Genomic DNA, 20,218 nt, shown 5'->3' with positions numbered 1-20,218 from the left:
GACTTCCATCAAGGCTGTTCCCAGGATAAAATAATGTGTGTATCTTCCCCTTGATTTAGATCTGCTCCAAAATGTAAAGGGCTTAGCTGCATCTACCGAGTGTATCGTATACCATTTGATATGCCACCAAGTAATCTAATCAAGTACAATGGTTATGATGCCAGGTCAGTCACACTGGTTTGAAATACTATGCACCCAACAATGTACAGTATGTAAGATCTCTCATGCTTTTAAAGGTTTGAAACATTTTGGAAACTGATTGTAATTGTTCCTTTCATTCAGCTTTTAGTGAATGGAAATGTTGTGTTGCTATCTGTGTAAAGTTATCTTGAAAGGGTTAAGATCAAATGGATGGATGTAGATCATTTGTACTCAGGCAGCTTGATGTAAACGTCTGGACCATCACATGTTTTCTTTTGATGACTTAAATGCCAACGGATGTGCAACAATCTGGACGATCTCATATCAGCTGTCATTGCAACTAGACGGAAAGGTCAGGATGCAAACTGGCACCAGGAGTCTGATCCGAACTACAGATCAGAGAGGAGACAACCTGCACTTTGAAAAACAACCACTCAAACTTTCCTTTTGACATTTTAATGCTCATCGATTTGGAGTGGGATGGTTGAAACACAGTCAAATGAAGGATGAAGGTTACCAAGTGATTACAAAAAAATGCATGTGTGTAGAATTGCTTGTTCACATGCCTGAGATGAGAAAAGGAGATTTTATTCCAGCGATCGACCAACTTGACTTGAGGACATTAGAGCGCTGACAGACCGGCTCGATCAGATACGCTCACATTTGGAACGAATGAGAGAAATGTCAAGTCTGGATCCAGAATAGCAATTCGACTCTGAGTGCAGGCGAGCTTAACCCTGGAAAGGACACAGGCAAAGTGTGTGGGAAAACCTGTTTCAAACTTAACCTATGGATATTTTACATCCCTTTGTCTCAGATCAGCTATTTCCTGTTTAATGAATAACACACAATTCAAGACAGGGGATTTGATTTTCCCCGTTGAGTTTACTTACTGGCTATGAGGGTTCCCTCACCTCACCACCCAAATTGCACCTGTATGAAAAGAAGACTACCACATACCACTTAAAGGTCCCCTATTATACTCTTTTTCATTACTTTAATATATGTCTCAGATAAATACAAACATGTCTCTGAAGTGTTTGGCTCCAAACACCAAACAGATCATTGCAGCATTACCCATAATCCCCTCTGTTTCAGCCCTGTTTCCAAAGTGCTGATTCTCTGTCTGTTACTTTAGATGAAGATAAGGAGCCCCTCCCCACGCCCCTCTAATGGATAACACATAATTCAAGACAGGAGATTTGATTTTCCCCGTTGAGTTTACTAAGGGGCTATGAGTGTGTCCTCACCTTCTTTCCACCCAAATTGCACTTGTATGAAAAGAAGACGACCACATAACACTTCCACATTTAGGGAAACAGCAACAAGCTTGTAAAGTGCGCTTTAGTTTGCTAAACTGTTCATTCTCTAGTGTACTTGAGTGTTGTGAGTAATGCGGTGCTTAAGCCCTGGAGTGGTGAATAGGTAGAGGAGGATAAGGGGTACTCTTCAGCTCAGAGGAGGGGTTGAAGTGTTAGCGGTGAGTGATGAAAAACATCACTCCGCAGACGGCCCGGCGCAGATCAAAGCGAAGCGGCTGCTGGGAGGTTTCAAAGAGCCGCGTCGTCTCATTACATCCAGCTTTCATGTGGAATGTTGATGAAACAGTCTGTCTAACCCCCATCCCTCCATCACTCACCCTGGTACATGACAATTACATGAATTTAGCCTGTGAACTACATTTTAAGGATTCCAAAAACGTACTAGCCGTCACAAGTGGCAAAACCAGGTCCAATCACAACAGCCTGGTGTCGCTCATAATTCAATAATGTGACATCCTCCCTTGAGAGTCATGTTATTAATATGAGTAAAGTTTTCTTTGAAATTACTTAGAGAGCAAAGCCCAATGTAATTATAGGAGGCATTTGACGTTAAGCAATCCGGACATATTCTTTCCTCAGATCATGTCTGTACCAAACTGAGCACATTAAAGTCAAATGAAAGTGTATATTTTAAGGTTTTTAGCTTTTAAAAACATCTGCATTACTGTGCAGCAACTTAAACAACATACACATTGTGTTTTTAAAATATGTCTTGACCCTTTTCTCATTTAAATATTCAAAGAAGCTATCCTTGCCTTCAAATGTCTCACACTGTAATGAATGGAAACTGGAACAAGCTGTAGTTTTCTGCTGTTCAAGAAATGTCACCGAGGTGTACAAAGGATTACACAACATAATTACATCTCCAGTTATTTCTGGATTCATGTGGTCAAGGTTCTTCACTTTCCATAACACCTGTTTTGTTGTGCTGAAAAATGCTCGAGTTCATCTGCCTTTTCTCAGCAAAACCAATTGAACAGTGTCATCAAGAGAAATCCATTCATTACGTGTCAGATTCTAGTAGTAGTGACTTCAAGCAAAGGTTTCTCTGTATTTTTTAACGTTGGCTTCGGTATAGTGCAGAAGATAAGCTTTTTGGCCAACATACGTTTTGATACTTTCACATTTTGTTTGGCAGCATAATCTTCACAAATTAACCCCACATTGTGATTTTTTAAGCGTGAATGCAATCGGCAGAAATAAAAAACGTAATGCTTTCAACAAAATACATCACGGCTGCGCATAACCACCGCTAAACTAAGGGTTGACATGTGACGGTGAGATGACGTTTTGTAGTCTATTTGGTAGTAAGCGACCGCCGTTTTTATGACACATAAAAGCTTTGGGACATGTTTTTACTGATGTGTTTTACGTTGGAGAACAAAATGTGAAAATCTCTTCAGCTTGGTTTAAAAACATGTTAACAAACCATTGACTTTGAGACGATGGAACCGGAAGAGGTTGAATGCTAAGTCAGCCAGGTTTTATGACTCGTTCCTGCACCACTGTATTACAAATCTGCACCAAGGATTTATCAAAACACAAATGACAGCACCTAGCCAAGAGTTAGTCCCACTCTGTATCTCTTTATCTTCCCGTAATCATAGTGTCACATACTTAATGTATATATAATATCCTGCATTATATTTTGTTACTGAAAATGTGTATTTCCACATGAATATTTTTTAACTTTTTAATGCTGTTTTATTTCTACTTCAGAAATATTTTGGATTGTTTATTTCTAGTGTCTTAATGTCTGTACATTGCCTTCAATCAATAAAGTACTTATCTATCTATCTATCCATCCATCCATCCATCTCTCTATCTATCTATCTATCTATCTATCTATCCATCTATCTATCCATCCATCCATCTATCTATCTATCCTTTTTATGGCTTATCAATTTATGTACACTTCCTTGAAAAGTATTTGCTATTTCTTTAATTATATTTGTCTGATATCAATGTTTCTTTTTTACTTTTCCAGTCATACACTCAGTGAACATTGATCCTCTTGCTTGTGTCTCAGTGTTTCTGTTCACCTGCAGCCGCTAACAACCAGCGCTCTCCTGAGGCTCAACTGCTAACACGGCTAACACAAGCTGTCGTCCAAAGAGAGGGTGGGATCAATTACTGCAAGGCAACCATGGCCACCTCAGTTTGGCCCCCTGCTAATTTGGCCCCAGCTCTAAAGACACCCAGCAACCCCTAACCCTCACCTTTGACCCGCCCCCCCCCCCCCTCACCTTGCTACTGTGGTGACAGTTAGCAGCAATTTATTTCACCTTACCCACCTACACTGCCTTTTCTTCTCTTCTAGTTTTAGGTGCAGTCTGTTGCCAGTTGGATTCTGACCTCAGGACGCCATTGTGAATGTAGTTGAAGGAGAAAATTGAGATGGCAGATTTGACCGAGGGTTATGGGGGGGGTGGGAGTTCACCGGCAGTGTTTTCATGAAAAGTAATGATGCTTCCTGGGACAAAGGAATCGGAATACACAAGGACTAAAAAAAGTGATTTTAAAATGTAAGACATTAAGGTTCAGTGTGGTCCAGATTTTAAAATGACATGACTTCTCTATTCATCACAAGGTCTCAGAATTAGATTCCTCTATGTTTTGTGTGAACTGTTAACATTATATTGGTGGAAAATAGTTGCCTAATATTTCCTTACCGTGAAAAAAAACCAATACAAATGCTCTTTTCCTTCTCCAGCTGGAGTACAACAACTTTGTCTTCACCATCCAAAATAGACAAAACCGTTCAAATGACCACTTTTTATATTCTGTCTCTTGTAATGTGTTAAGTTTGTTCAGATTGAATTTGAGGGACATTTACCTTTTATTCGCACAAATGACAAGTGGCTGTTGGACCACTGTTTGTTTCCCTAGCAAGCTAGCTAGCAACGTACCTGTAAAAGTCCTATTTGACTGACTGTACAAAGTCTTACAGTAAGCTGTTGCTAGCTACTAAAGGACATATTGTTTATGGTTTGTAAAGTAAAGCAACATGCTGCCATACATGTTTGCGCCATATAGATCAAATTCAGATCTGTACACAGCTGTTTGCCTCTGAGTCGAGACTCATTAAAATGAGCATGCTGCTTATCTTTTGGGTCAAAAGAACAAGGTAAATCTGCACAAAACAAAAAGTATATTAATAAAATTGCAACAGTGAGTCTTATTGTCTGGTTTCTGAGTCCAAGGCCATTTTCCACAGCAGTTTTCCATTAACCATCCATATTTCCTCCCCTTTTCTCACACCCATCCATCTGCACAACCTCCAGCCATGCGTGACCTTGCGAGAGAAATTACAGGAAAGCACCATTGAGTGTTGATGAAAAGAGAGCATGTATTTGAAGACAGCGTATTAATGATGTGACAGGCACTAATTCAAACTGAAATTCACACAAATATGCACACACACACACACAAACAAAGACACACACACACACACACATATAGAGGGAGGCTCCTGGGAACGATGGATCTTGATTAAATGTGGGGAAGGAGGGAGCGTGGGGAAGTGGAAGACGTCACGTCAGAGTCGTTTAATGTAAAGTTATGACACTTTTATGAGGCGCCTGCTTTGAAAATGGGCGAATACACTACACAAACACACGCACAAACACACAAACACACACAGGTTTGTCTGGCTTTACAACAAACTCCTTTACACAGCACATAACGGGCCACAAATCAAGCATACTGATCGGCGCTAAGGCATCCCTTCCTTTATAGTATGTGTCAGCTGGAGCGCATCTCTCCCCGGTCTCATTGTCTCATTTCAGCCCCCTTTTGATGCAATGACCTTGAATGGAGGACTCCTATTATTCAAGCGTCATTTTGGCAACTGTCAGCATGTGTGTGTGTGTGTGTGTAGGTGTCTGTGTGAGCGTAGAAACGCCCAAGAGTGCTAGGCTGTCTTGAGAACAAAAATGCTTTGTGCTTTGCTTTTTGTTCACTTAGTTGGAAGCTCCCCCACGTTTGTGTCCTGAGACGCATTCGGAGTCTGTCAATCAATAGCCTCCAATTACGAATATAATACACTCAATTGACTCGACAGGCGGGCGGCTAGATTGCAGCGCGGAAAGCTATTAAAGGGGAGCGTCGTGGCGTGCAGAGAGGCGAGCCCCGAGAGTTGTGTGTGTTCGTGTTTGGAGTGGAGGGGGGGGTCTGAATGGAGGACGCTGTCAGGAACTAATAGCTTTGGGATGTAGTGCTGGGCTGTGTGTGTACAGCAATCTCAGGATGTAAAGGTGGGGAGAGGGGGAGAGGGGGAGAGGGGGAGATGTCACTGATGAGACAGAGAGGGGTTTCTGCATGGAGGATAGCTTGGGGATTCAGGGGAGGACGAGGGTTGTGAGGCGCCAACTGCATGTATAGATGACAGGAACAGATCCGGGTACTTTCCCTCTACGTCATGGTCCCGCCCCTTTTTGGGTTTAAACATTCGCTTTTATTTGACTGTCGGTAAATACAAATTCAGCGCCAACCTGATGCAAAACAATTAAGAAAACAGTGCATTTTTGTATCTTCATAGAGCCCAAATAAGATGGTGGGTTAGGCAAACTATTTCACGATGTCATTGGAGATGGATGATTGGCGTCAATATATAGTTAAATGAAAAGCTAAAGGAGATTGATGTCCGGTCAGTCCAACAGATGACGAGTGGCTAACACTAACACTTGTCTTCCTTGTCTTCTCACTGTTTTATATTTCAATACATTGATTATCTCGACTTTTAAACATTCCAACTTTTTACTTTGACGATGGACGCTAACCTCATTAGCATCATATGTAGCATTGATGACGTTTGATGACATACTGACGGCTCCCATAGATTACGCTTACAGTCCTCTCTTTGGAGGCCTGAAGCCACAGAGGTCTCCTTTTACTCTCTTTAGTGAAAGTAAAGAAAATCCCGGGTCATTTCTGTTGTTTTAGACGAAGATGAAACTATATTTTTCCACTTGGCGCTGATTCGTTGTTTTCATTGGAAAGTGGACGGGACGGTAATTTCACCGGTAAGTGGCGTAGCGCTGCTCTCATCTATGCGTGGTTGCATTTGACAATATAACAACAATCCCATGGCACGCAGGCCAGAGAAAAGCAGCTCCATCGAGCGCAGCCGACGGCTACATGATAAAGTGTCTTCTGCGAGATTGAGAGGCTGCTGTGATACACCGGCGTCAGAAGAAGGCAGCCATAAAAAAAGAGGGACTGAGGCAAGATAGGCTTAGACAGAGACGGCGACGGGGGGGTGTGGGTGGAGGATAAAGAGGACTGCGGAGATAACTAAAGCGTTTGAGAGACAGGTGCAATATAGATGAAGAAGAAGAGACCACAGGGTGGAAGAAGCAACGCATGGCGGAGGAGGGAGGGGGGTTTGAAATGAAGTAGGAAGATCTGAGGAAATGACAGAGAAGGAAAGGCAAAGATAGGGTATTGGACTGCTATTTATTCTCATAAATATGACTGCAAACTTCAGGCAAGGTCTCTAAACTCTTAAAATGAGCATCAGGGAGACAAGCAGCAATAAACGGTCGGAAACAGAGAGACAGACGGAGACAGACGGAGAGAAATGTGGCTGAGATGATGAACAATGACAAGAGGAAGCTATGAAATCACTGGTTTCTTCTCATGCTTATTTTGTGTTGGTATCACAGGTGTACGTTGAGATGGAACCCAATGGTTAGACTACAAAAAACATGTGTTATTGACAAATATGTTCACACAGACACACTCGTTGAGGTCCCATTGTTGTAGTCAAAGCACGCTCCAAGTTCAGCTATTATCTTCATTTACTCCGACCGTGTTAAAGATGTAGCACACATTTAGGTCTGTGCAAGAATGTGATGAAAAAATAGAAGCAAATTAAAAGCACTGCATCTGGTCATGTCTTGTTGTTTAAAGAACGACAAAGTCCATAAAAGGAGAAGGTAAGGGTGGATCGATGGGTCAGATATACTCAGGACTTTTACCCAGGAGGCTGTTGTTCGTGTCCTGCATGAAACCAAAAGTTGACTTGTTTTAAGTACATTGATTAACTCGTGTCATGTATGTTAACGTGGGTCTCAACTTAAGTCTCTTGACAAACATACTTATTATAACCCAAAACATGATATTTGTCTAAACTGAACCATGTAGTTTTGTTTCCAAACCAAACCAAGTGAGTTTGAATTCAGAACACAAGATTGTAATTGATGTTGATTTGAGAGTGGGAAAAAGGATGTTACACTATCCCTCGCAATATCTGTTTTGTTTTCAATATTTATCTAGATTACACTAAATTACACTGCAAAAATAAAAGATCTTGCCAAGCATATTTGTCTAATTTCTAGTCAGAATATGTCGTTACACTTGATATAAAACCTAATAACTTAAGTCTTGTTTTTAGACAAGGGATCTTAACGGTACGTCCACACGGCAGCGTGCGTTGAAGCTTGCCGGTGGGCGTGTCTGGCTCGCGACCAACAACCAATCACATTAATCTCCCGCCCCGGAGACACAAGCACGCGGTTTGATTGGCTAGCTGGCATATGATTTGATTGGCTGACGCTTCCGTCAAAGCTTGAAAAGTTGAACTTTTCTCAACTTTCAAAACGAGCAACGGAGGCAAAGCGACGCGACGGAACCACAATGCCGTTCGGCAAAGCCTGACGTCACCCCATTCAAAGTGAATGGGAAGCTTCTCCGTTGAAGCAACGCACGCTGCCGTGTGCACGGGCCGTAAGCATCTTTAAGTCAAAGTCTCTTAAAAACATCTTATTTTATGGGAAAATCACCAACTAACATCAGAAAACAGAAAACTTCTTATCATTTCTAGCTTTTTTTTTTTTACAATTTCCCGAATTCTGGTCAAATATAGTTCAAAATAAGTTGTCCCAGCTAAATACAAGATCTCATTTATCTAAATATCCCATCTTTACTTCAAGTAATCTTACCAAGCCATTTTGTACTTGTTCTATTGCAATATATAGCATTTTTTCGAGTGTATCCTATCCTTGACCAATGTTTGAATACATAAAATTGGGATTCAGTATCTTGCCCTAAACACTGGCATGTTGACTGAAAGTCTGGAAATGAAAATACCAACGCTCCAACTTACAGAGAACTATTTACTTGCTGAACCACAGTAGTGTTGTCAGAATTCAGTAACACCAAAAACCTGCAGAGAGACTTGAATCCACCAAACTGTCATGTAAGTAGCCCTCTGAAACCATCGAAACTTAACTTGCAACACTTGTACCCCTTATCTTCAACCCTGTCCTTTTCGCTATCAGATGTTTGCTCCTAAACGTTTTTGGCAAAGCAACTTATTGAAATATATGTGTTTCTAGTAAAAGACAGTGCTAGAGTAGTGTCTTTTAGAGCCTGTCGAGTCTATAAAGCAACACCAGGTTTCACGCGGAGATAAATACTGTAAAGTGGCCTGACTGTGTAAAGTGGCCTGACTGTGGGATTCTGACTGTGACTATTGAAAAAGGCTCTGAGGTAAAATGCCACAAAATCTCTTCCAAAATTGCCCAAAAAGAAAGTGGAAGCGGTGTGTCGGCACCCTGATGCATGAGCCAGGGGGTACATTTAGTTTCTCACATGACAATCTTTTGCTTCACTAGGTTTATGAATCGGTGAGGACTGTGTGGAGTCAGTCAGAGAAACTCTCTCTTAAACCTGAACCAAGCTAAAATAATGAATCTCATTTCATCTCACGTTTCTATTTCGTCTTTTTGGTCCGAATGATACGCTTCACATGTTGGACACAGTGCATTTCAGGGCTCTCCCCCAGAGTCTCCATAATGTCTCTCATCTTTAGCTACCCCACAGAATATGCCAGTGCTGGAAAGAAAGAGGGAGGAGAAGTAGGCATGTCCAGAGAAAATCCGAGCCTGCTCCAGTTTCCAGGTCAGTAACATTAACCTTAAGCACATACTCCATTTCTGAGTTGTCTCTTCTGCCTCTGCTGAACTAGATGAGAAACTTTCTAACTTTCTTTCGCCCCATTTTTTTCAGTAATGTAATCAGCAGACTTACACGAATAGATGGCAACACAGAGAAGAACTACCAGAAAAGACGATCAGTTCTGCAGGGTTGTGTGTGTCGATGTTTGAGGTCAATTACATTTCGTAAAAAAAAAGCAGCAAGGTGGAGAGTGGACTGGAAACTCAGACTGCACTCCAATACATCAAGGTGTTGTCATTCTTTCCACGTAGACGTTGTCTTTTTCACGGTGTACTTCTCGGTCGTCAGCTCAATGAAACAAGTTTGAAACATTTCTCCTCACCGGACAAAGTGTACTTATTTGCTGCTTTAAGGCGATAACCAACCCAGAGCACTATTCATAAATGTCTAATTCACTGCTGATCTCAAGACAGTTCAGTTCATGTTTGTGAAGAAGTCTCAAAAAGCTGGAAAACAGAAACTCTGGGCTGCAGACTGCAATGTGTCACGTAGAAATGACCTTGAGTGAAGCCTAACAGTGTGCACAATACAATACTCAAACCAAGTACATCCAATTCGGCTTAATAAATCCACCAGAAGTACTTGTATCCGCAATCAACTGGGATACCGTCACAGCCTGTGCTCACATTAACCACTCCAGTTCTCTTCCATTTGTTTCTCAAGCGTTTCCGTGCCTCATATTTCTTCTTCCTTTCTTTGATGACTTGTTTACGCTCATAAACCATACACCAAACAATCCAAAATCATAAGAGTTACATGTAGAGTTGTGCTTCGGGGGTATATTTTTCTTTTTAATGTGTCACATTAGGAGCATCATCTCCTCTGTCAGACCAACTGCTGCTCAGTGAGAAAAACATCCCCATCTCCAACTGAAATAAATAACATTTTTCAGCTTATATTCACCCCTTGAAAAGACTTAACATGGTTTATGATCAATAAAACATCAGGCAACCATCAGAGCGTCTTTGATCTGAGGCATTTCATCCGTGTTCTGAATAAGCCGTATGCTTCAATATTCGTCTAAAAGGAGAATAACGGGTTGCAAGTCTGTGTGTGTGCTTCCATGGAGTTATGGGGTCATGCTAGGTTGTGTGTGTTTGCACCGATGTGTACCCTTGTTTGTTCGGCTGTATGAGAAGAGTGAACCTGCCGTGGTGTGTGGGAGTATTGACGGAAGACTGTGGGCAATCGCCGTAACATTCATGTGCTGTGCAGCCTCAACCAAAGAGCCATGGGACGGTGTCTGGAGGAAGATTATGTCGGAGCAACGGGAAGACGCCACAGAGGAAAACAAGACTTATGACAAAGAAGAAAAGGTGAATGTGACTTTGAGGAGAGAATAAGAAAATGATCCCTGTGGACAATCAAAGTGTTGAGTCAATGCATAGCTAGACCCCCGAAGCCGGTTTGAAAACACATCATCACTCAGAGAGATAGGAAGAACATATGCTATGCAGCTTTAGCCACAGTACAAGACAACACTCTGGACTTTCCTGGTTATCCACGACTAACATAATACATAAACAGATCGTGTTTTCAGAGCATTGGTAAGTCAAAGTATTGGTCGTATTTTTCGAGGTAAAAGGCTGTTGAACAAATGGGTGTTTTGTCCAATCGGACATCTTTTGAACTATTGTAGTTCCAGATAAAAGAACCGTTAGAATAATTGCATGGCACCAAACTGCATTTACAAAAGCACTCTTCAGACATAATTGGCAATGCAGAAGGCTTCACCAAAGATAACAATTCCTTCCTAATTGATAGCGAGAGTAACACTTACAGTAACTTTGGGATTAATAAAAACACTCCAACAAAACTCAATAAATACAGGACCGAATAAAACAAGGACGAATCTAAAACCACCCAAGCTTAAATGTTGGGTCTTGAGTTTGGCATTAAAGTTCTTTAATTACTTTCAGCTGCCCTCAAGACTCCTTACGGGGTCTTTGTTTAAACTGAAATGCTCATGGTCATATCACTATAATCATGCTTTATGGTGTTGAGAAAGCAAGGGGAAGTAACAGTGAGACAGAGTGGATTTATGGGCGTCTGATTGATTGTGTTCTCAGAGCGTTCTGCACAGCATGATCCTGTGTCCATATACTCTTCCCTCTTCTACTGGTGGTTAGTTATTGGAAAGGTGTTAACATTGTGCTCGACTCGACAAAGGACGTTACACTCTTGTTGCGTAAGTAACACTCAGTATGGGGTTTAAATGCATATCGTGTGATGTGACGCACTTCTTTTTCTTTCATCCGCCGTCGTGCTGAGCCAAAAAAGAGGATCATGCAAACACGGTGTAAAGGCTTTCATTACGGGTGGCCTTCTTCAAAATCTGTCTCTCTGCGTACTCCTGTTCTGCCTATTTGCTCCTGCATGCTGCTTGAAGCTTATTCAACATCGCTAAGCTTGTCAAAATGAACACATACTGTATACAGGTTGCTCCACATGGGGTACAGCTTCCTCTACCCATCACTACCTTTCCCTTCTCCATGCTGTCTTTGCACACATCAACATGTGATAAACTCCCAGACATCTCATTGTCTTTTTTTTCATCAGCTCTCCGTAGAAACAACTCCCACTGTTTTCAGGGTTTTTTTTTCAAGCGTGTCTCACTAATTGCGTCGTGGGAGACCTCTTGTTAGCCGATGGGGGGAGTTGTTCTGCTGCGTAAGCCTTTTTTCTCCCCTTAGCTGATTTAAAGTGCCTATACTTTATCTAGAGGCCAAGGCCAAGGCTCAATGTGAGGTCTCCCGATGCCTGTGATTTCACGAGATGTACTGAAGCACAATGACACTTTAAACATGCCGTATCTGGTCTAAAGATTTGTACTCCAGATCAGAAAAGCAGAGTATGGCCCCAAAATCGCACAAAAACACAAGTCCTTCTGATGGGATTTTAGCCTTTGCAGACCATTATCATGTAGTACACACTACAGGAAAGGGAAACCCACAAAAAGTATAATAGCACCTCTTTAAGTCTGCTCAAATTCGAATGGGATGTGAAGATGCTCTCAAAATCCAGATACAAGCTATAATTCTTCCTCATATGTCTTCAAATCTTCTATTTTCAAACATTGTAAATCAGAGAATACAAGATATATTTATTGTACATGCAGTCGATCTGGTGGGAATTAGGTATATTTATATCCACTCTAACAACTTCCACCTCTCAGTTCTGTTGGTTGTGTGATTTGGGCCCAAACAACAAACAGGTGGTGGAGAAAAGCAAATGCCATCGTCTCATGGTCTGGCCTTTCTGGGTTGTCTATGCTCCCATCTGCCGCCTTACAACAGCAGAGACTAAAAGGTCAAAGAGCTTCTTTACCTCTGCTGCTCTGGGCCTTCCCACTGTTGGAGAACGTAGAAGGAAGACCCGGTCATGATGTCAACAACTGGTGCACGTCATTATTGTAATGGTGAGCTATGTCTCATTCCTGGAAAGAAACATTAACACCTAGCATTGGCTGCAAAGTATCTGTTGTTTCCTGTGCTTGTGAGTAATGATGCATTTAACACTGGCTGTGAAAGTAATTGCTCATCAGGCCAAATAAAGATAACTTGAAGGTGGATGAAAACAAGGTGGTGGTGTTACTTTCACCTTCCCACCCCTTTTGAAACACCCACTATCTTATCATTAAAGGCCCCGGAAAACCACATATCTTCACAAATAGCGTCTTACAGTACAAGAAGGAACTGCTCTGATATTAGGCTGATATTTTTTCCTTAAGATGTTATGTTATGATTTCTAAACAGTTATGGTCATTTCACCTGAGAGATTTCTCCATTCTGTTTTTTCCCTCGTTTAAGTTGGACAGGGCTCGGTTTGATAAAGAATATGTCTCATACTTCCAGCACCAATCAGAGTTGAGCGACTTTTAAATCAGAATCTGATGACTGAGTTGTTGTTTTGTTTGCTTGTCGCCGGTACTGTCAATCCGTCATTATCAAACCACACCGACTACAGTGTAAGGAAAGTCATCTGTCTAACTCCGTTATTTAAACCTAAAATGTGAAGTCTTTAGCAGTAGTCTGATTCACAAAATGCGTCCTATCTTATTATTGTTAATTTGTAAATTCGACATGTATATTTTCTACTTTCTGCCATGTCTTTTTATGCTGCTGCAACGCAAACATTTCCCAAATTGGGATCAATAAAGTTCCATCTTATCTTATCTTATAAGATTTCAATTGCCAGCCGTTTTTAGACTCCAAAGAAAATTAGAGTCTAAATAAAAACCAGATAAAGAGAAAGCTATGAAATAGGTGACACAGGACAGAACAATTCAAGCCACGCTGATAACATTTGTTCATTTAAACGAGTGAATCTGGGGTTGGCTTTTATTTGCTGGCGAGCACCCCAACCCTCGTCGAGATAGGGAGGAGTGGTTTCCAACGGCAACCATCAAATCCTACATGTTTTTGCGTTTTAACATTTACTGCTGCTCATTAAAAGTCATGTGATTGGATTTCTCCAATGTGGGTTAATAGGTATGGTGTGTTACAGAGCATTAGGGAGATATGAAGCTGGAATGAGTTATTGAGCTACATCTCATCAGTTATATGGAGGTATTTACAGTACACTTTGCACAAATAATTGAAACCCAGGAGAGCTCTTGTTCCCTACAAATAAAAATAAAGGTACTTATGGATCATTAGGGCCATAAATGCTAAAAGAGTTCTCCGTTACGTGTTGGGAAAAAGGCAACAGCTGGTACCAGGAAATCTAAAAACGAGATTTCTCTTGTTCCTTCGATGGAGCATCAACCAAATCTTTGTGAGAAGGTAAACAGGAGACACTGCAGACAGAGTGATGTGCTTCTTAATGTCTACCAGGTGCCATGATCTCATCATCACACCCACAACAGCTGGGAGATGCTGGGAAACAGCCTCATCACCAGGATTACCCCATAGAGTATGATTGTGTGTGTGAATGCAGTAATTGTATGTATGTGAAAATGCAAATCTGTATGCATGCATGGGCTTATCATTCAGACTGTATATGTGTGGGCTTCTGGTATGGAAGCAACTGTAATGCCCTATTGTTAGATTACCATTCATTCCCCCTTACAAACAATGATCCATTATGTTTCACGAACATGACATTAAATATATTATATTTCCCCCTAACTTCCTCCGCTTCAGCCCCACTCTTATTTATTTTTTATTTGCATTTTAAGAAAATATTCACAAAGCATACATAACAAAATAAACACATAACAGATGACAAGTACGTAAATAAATAATAGTAATAATAAAATTATAAATAAAATAATGGATACACTGTTAATACTTAGGTGTATTAATTATATTGTTCTTTACTAGATCCATTTTTTCCACCTTTCCTCAAAGATATGCATTTGATTTCTAATTCTCAGAGTTGTTTTCTCCATTACATTCATTTCGACTGATTTCCTTTCTTTTTCATTTAGTTTTTTCTTAAATGAGGCATTCATCTTTATCTCCATTGCCCGATGTGACCCGCCCGCCCGCCCCAGAAGCTCAGACATGTGTGAGGTGTGTGTTGAATGTAGATGTGGTGAGGAGGCGTTGTGTTTCCCTGTCACTCTGTGTGGCCTTGTCACACTCAGGCTGTGTGGAGTGGCTCCGACGCGTCCTCTGGCCCTGCCTATCAATTATAGATGGAACCAGGTGCCAGAGAGTGCATTCCCCAAACACAACACAACACACACACACACACACACACACACACACACACACACACACACACACACACACACACACACACACACACACACACACACACACACACACACACACACACACACACACACACACACACACACACACACACACACACACTTTTTTTAAACTATTTTTATTTTTGTATTTACTTTTTAATATTTACTTGCACTATATTTTTCTGTTTATCTGTATTATTGTGTTGCACTGTTGGAGGAGCCTGTGACCTAAGATTTTCATCGACATAACTACTCTGTAGCTATGTTCATTTGACAAATAAAGAACCGCTTGAACCTTGATGTGGTTAGCAGCCTGGAACAAACAAATGGCTCTTGGAAATTAGCCAGGAACATTTGACACAACTAGCTTAGCCCTGCTCCTCTTACTGATTGATGCTAAGCTATTTTGTTTTAGCGAGACCCATGGGGATTTCTACAATTGTTGGAGACCATCCATTTACATATTTTGTTTTACAGATGCAGGCTCTTTCTACCAGCGACCGGAGTGTTTGCAGGCTGAAATAACAACTGTTGCTATCAGATTTAATGAGATGTGGCTACCTAGCTAGTTAAGCTAACGTTACCATTATGAGTAACAGAGGTAAGGCTGGACCTGGTGACCAGCAGGGCTTCAATACATAAGCTTAAATGAACAAAATAAAATAATTTAAGAAAAGAGTGAGAGCATTTGAGGAGACAATTCACCCCCCTTTAACTTTTGTTGCTATGCTATCGTCTGTCGTGCGGCGTATAGGCAGTTTACAATAATGATTTCAGACCTACCATCCAAATTCGTCGTCATTTTTCTTTTTACAGAAGCAGGCTTTTGACTTTTCTATGACTTTTTTAACAGCTGAAATAACAGGCTACCTAGCTAATTTAGCTAGCATTAGCATTATGAGTCACAGAGGTAAGGCTGGATCCGTTGACCAGCGTCTTTTCTCGTGTGCAATATCAACCCAGTCTCACGGCATTTCGTGTTATAGTCACGAAATTAATTTAATCTATTGATTCCAACGCAATTTTCACCTTTTTTTCGTGTCACACAGAACGATTTTAAATGCAATGTATTTCTATTGGTAGTGTGTTTCGTGCCTGCAACACGTCTTTTTGTCTGGTCGGGTCTTGGAAGACCAGAAGCTGTGTGGTTCATAAAAACATGTTCTTACTCAATATCTTACCCTAAGCCTAACCCTATCCCTTTTATTTTAAATTGTATAATGTCGGACTTTTCTTGCCGTCCATGAGGAAAAGAAATGTCTCAGAGCCTCAGAATACTGACATATGTATTTTTGTAATATTATTTTCCTTCTAATTTGTTATTATTTACATTGCTTTTAAAATTGTTCTGTGTGACACGAAGAAAATGGCGAAATCATGTTGGTGAACACGAATCAATAGATTACATTTTGTGACTATAACACGAAATGCCGTGAGACTGTGTTGGGCATATTGGCTGTTTACAATAACGGTTTCAGACTTACTATCCAAATTCTTCGTTATCTATGAAATAAAAGCAGGCTTTTTATTTTTAACATTGCCCATCAATGTTGCTAGCCTAAATAACAACAGATTGTGCTAACTGTACTAAGCTATTAAAGCTAGTTAGCATCATGAGTGGGTTTGTAGATAATGTTTCCACCTGACAGCTTTTGTTGTAGCAGTACAGCTTCTAATCAATTATTTGGGATCTTTCTTGCGTTTTTGGAAAGTCTAAAAAAGAAGAAACACTTTCCAAACCCTGTTGTTTATTACTGCTTGACAGACTTGCCACACTATGATTAGACTACTCCTGTTTGTGGGAGAGTTTTAGCAAATACTCAAAACACTGCATGACTGTCACTTAGGCAGCTTTTGTCTTCATCACAACACCGCGCTTTCTCCACAAGTCATTTTTGCTCACTGGCTTCTCTCTTCCCCTGTCTGCAAAGGAGAATGAAAAGCTGGAATGATGCATGCAGGGATGCTTGGCAATCGTCAAAGCATCAATCAAATGTTTTAACGCCGTGTGTTCTATTCATAGAGAGTCATTAATCACAAAGGAGGGTGTCTGGCTGCCGCCTCAAAAGAGCCTGTAGCTACGATGGAGGCGTCAAACTTTATTTTCTCTCTGAAACATGAAACTGAGCTCCTTATCAGTTTGGAGTCTGGATCTGAACAAAATGTAGGCGTTAACCTTCACAACAGTGCTACTCCAAATATGTTCTTTTCGGGATAATTTGAGGAATAGAATATGTACACATCCCTACTACAATGATCCTCACATCAGTAGGGATGATGTGGCGATGACACAAACACACACACACTGCAGCTGTGCATGTTTTTCCAGCTGACAGTATATCGATCAGCCTCTTGTTACGTTATGATAGCATTCCTCGCGGTGTTATTCACACCATTAGACAGACAGGAAATAGCACCTTTGTGAATTCTTCATCACTCTGGTGCCTGTGCCTCTAATATCTGTCCAGATGGATTTAGCTGAAATTAAAATGTTCAAAGTCGTTCAGCAGTTTTACTCAAATGAATTCATAACAGTTACTTAGAGCAAGACTAGAGAATACAAGGAAATTCAAACAGCGTGTTCGCTTTCAGTCTGCGCTGCATTAAGACTGCACAAATATATTTATGTACTGAACCAGAACGATGCATTGCAGAGGTGTTGAGATACGTAGGATGTTTTTCACAACTCAGGTGACAGTATGTAATTGTAATTTCCTCTTAACAAGACGTGAGAATTCAACATCAATCACAGCAAGGCTCTATAAGACAGCTCTTTTTAAATAGAGGGAAATACATGAGCTGTCAATTAATATCCACTTTACATCAATCCAGCTTTCATTTAGAAAGTTATTTTAGATTTTATTGTTTTCTTCTTAAAGGGGACCTATCATGCAAAATTCACTTTTTAATGTATTTTATACATAAAGATGTGTCCCCGGTGTGTCGGGGGAACTCACGCAGCGTCAGAAAATAAAACCCTTTCTCTTTTCCTCCGTACCCACATCTTTAGAAAACGGGGGTACAACGAGCGGATACAGATTTGCTGCCGATATGACGTCAAATCGGCGGCGGACCCACATCACTATCAGAAACGTTGCTATCAGAAACAATGCCTGACGTGTTTTGGACGTAATATGGTCTGTGTTTACATTAGCATCGCTAACACTCAGAGCTAACCTGTACTGGAGAGCACATGTGTTTAAAAAGCAGGAAATAAAAAATGAACTCACCTTGTGATAAACCGGCAAGAGAAAAAGCATTTGAGCTCCATACTGTTTCAGAAATAATCCTTGATGTGGTTTAGAACAGGATGGCGTTTTATCACGGCAGAATGTAACTTTATCTCCGGCAGAATTCTGATCAGGCATTAGCTCCCCCTCCTCTTTTTTTTTTTTCAAGCTAAGGACCCAAAATCCACGATTCTGTAACGCAGCGTCCACACGGCGGCGTGCGTTGAAGCTTGCCGGTGGGCGTGTCTGAAACTCGACCAACAACCAATCACATGAATCTCCCGCCCCGGACACACAAGCACGCGGTTTGATTGGCTACAGCATATGATTTGATTGGCTGACGCTTCCGTCGAAGCTTCAAAAGTTGAACATTGCTCTACTTTTGAAGCGAGCAAAGCGAAGCGATGGAACCACAATGCAGTTCGGCAAATTGTGACGTCACCCCATTCAAAGTGAATGGGCAGAAGCGTTGAAGCTTCAACGCACGCCGCCGTGTGGACGGGCCGTAACAGGGCTGCAAGAGGGATATGAGGGATGTCTAAAATGCATGATCTGTTTGTATTTTGAGCAAAACACTTCATAGACATGTTTTTATATATTTGTATATATCTGAGACCTATGCTATTGCCTAAAAATAGCATGATAGGTGACCTTTAAGACAGTAACGCTTATTAGTTTTAGAAGTGCCGTCATTGTTTCTAATGGCTAAATAGGTATGGTTTCATATCAGTCTATACGAGAAAAGACCATACTTGATTTAATAACTCCGTAGTATATATGTACTTTTCTAATGAGTGTATGGCCTTAAATACTAGTTTCAAGTCTTTGTCAATGGACCTTGTTGTTCATTTTTTAAGTTATGATCCCATTACGAATAAAATATAGGTCGATACCACAATGTCGTCTGTGTTTTTGTCATAAAACTTTAACCCTTTTGCAGTGTGCTTTTACGTTTATTAAACTTCATTGTAAAATGTTGCCTAAAAATGTATTTTGCAGCTTTCAGTTGTACTTAGTTTGGGTCACTAACAGCCAAAAAGCAGTCAATGCCAACCTTTAGGAAGTTACTTGATGCATGTGAGTGCCAAGAGGATATAGGGCCAAAACATGTTCTTGCCAAAACATCTTGTGTTTTCTGTATTACTTTTCCATTGCCTCACACGGAGGTCTGCTCACAGGAATAAGCGACCTGTGACTAATGGCTTTAAAAAGGTCACGAGCCAATAAAGTTTGGAACCACTACTGTGAAAATGACTGAAATGTGCAATTAATTACAGCAGTTACAGGAACTTTGTTTCAGCCTGTAGAAGGCAGTTAGTCCACTTCATCATTTTCTAGCTATAATAAAAAGAAAGTTAAATAGGGAAATGTAAAAGTGTAGCTCATCAGTTACACTAATGCAGGATTGTATTTGGAAGAACAGTGAGTTTTCAAGCATTTACCTCATGTGGTTTCATGATGCATTTGTTATGTGCTACAAGCCAGCAGTGGCACACACACCATCCAAGTGTTTACCCTGAGCAGATAGCTAATCATTGAAATAATCTCTATCATTACTGTTCCATTAAAACATTTGAATTAATCACTAACACTCACAGTGGTTACCCCTTTAGGTGGTGATGAGCGGGATAGTAATATGTAGGAAATTTCACATTCTCGTATTCCTTGAGGATACAGAAGGAGAGAAACTCTCACTTATGACACATTCATAAAACGATGGGCGCCTTGCTTTGGCAGAGGAGAGAGCCAATCCCGAGAGTGAGCTCCTCCATAGAAAATAATGAAAAGAAGCGGGTTTTAAAAGGCCTCGTCTGAACAGTAATAGCCATGTTTCCATTCCATACAACTGATGAGCTCATACT

This window comes from Trematomus bernacchii, unplaced genomic scaffold (genome assembly GCF_902827165.1).
Source record: "Trematomus bernacchii unplaced genomic scaffold, fTreBer1.1, whole genome shotgun sequence".
NCBI classification, from domain to species: Eukaryota; Metazoa; Chordata; class Actinopteri; order Perciformes; family Nototheniidae; genus Trematomus; species Trematomus bernacchii.
Note: the sequence above shows the minus strand (reverse complement) of the source record.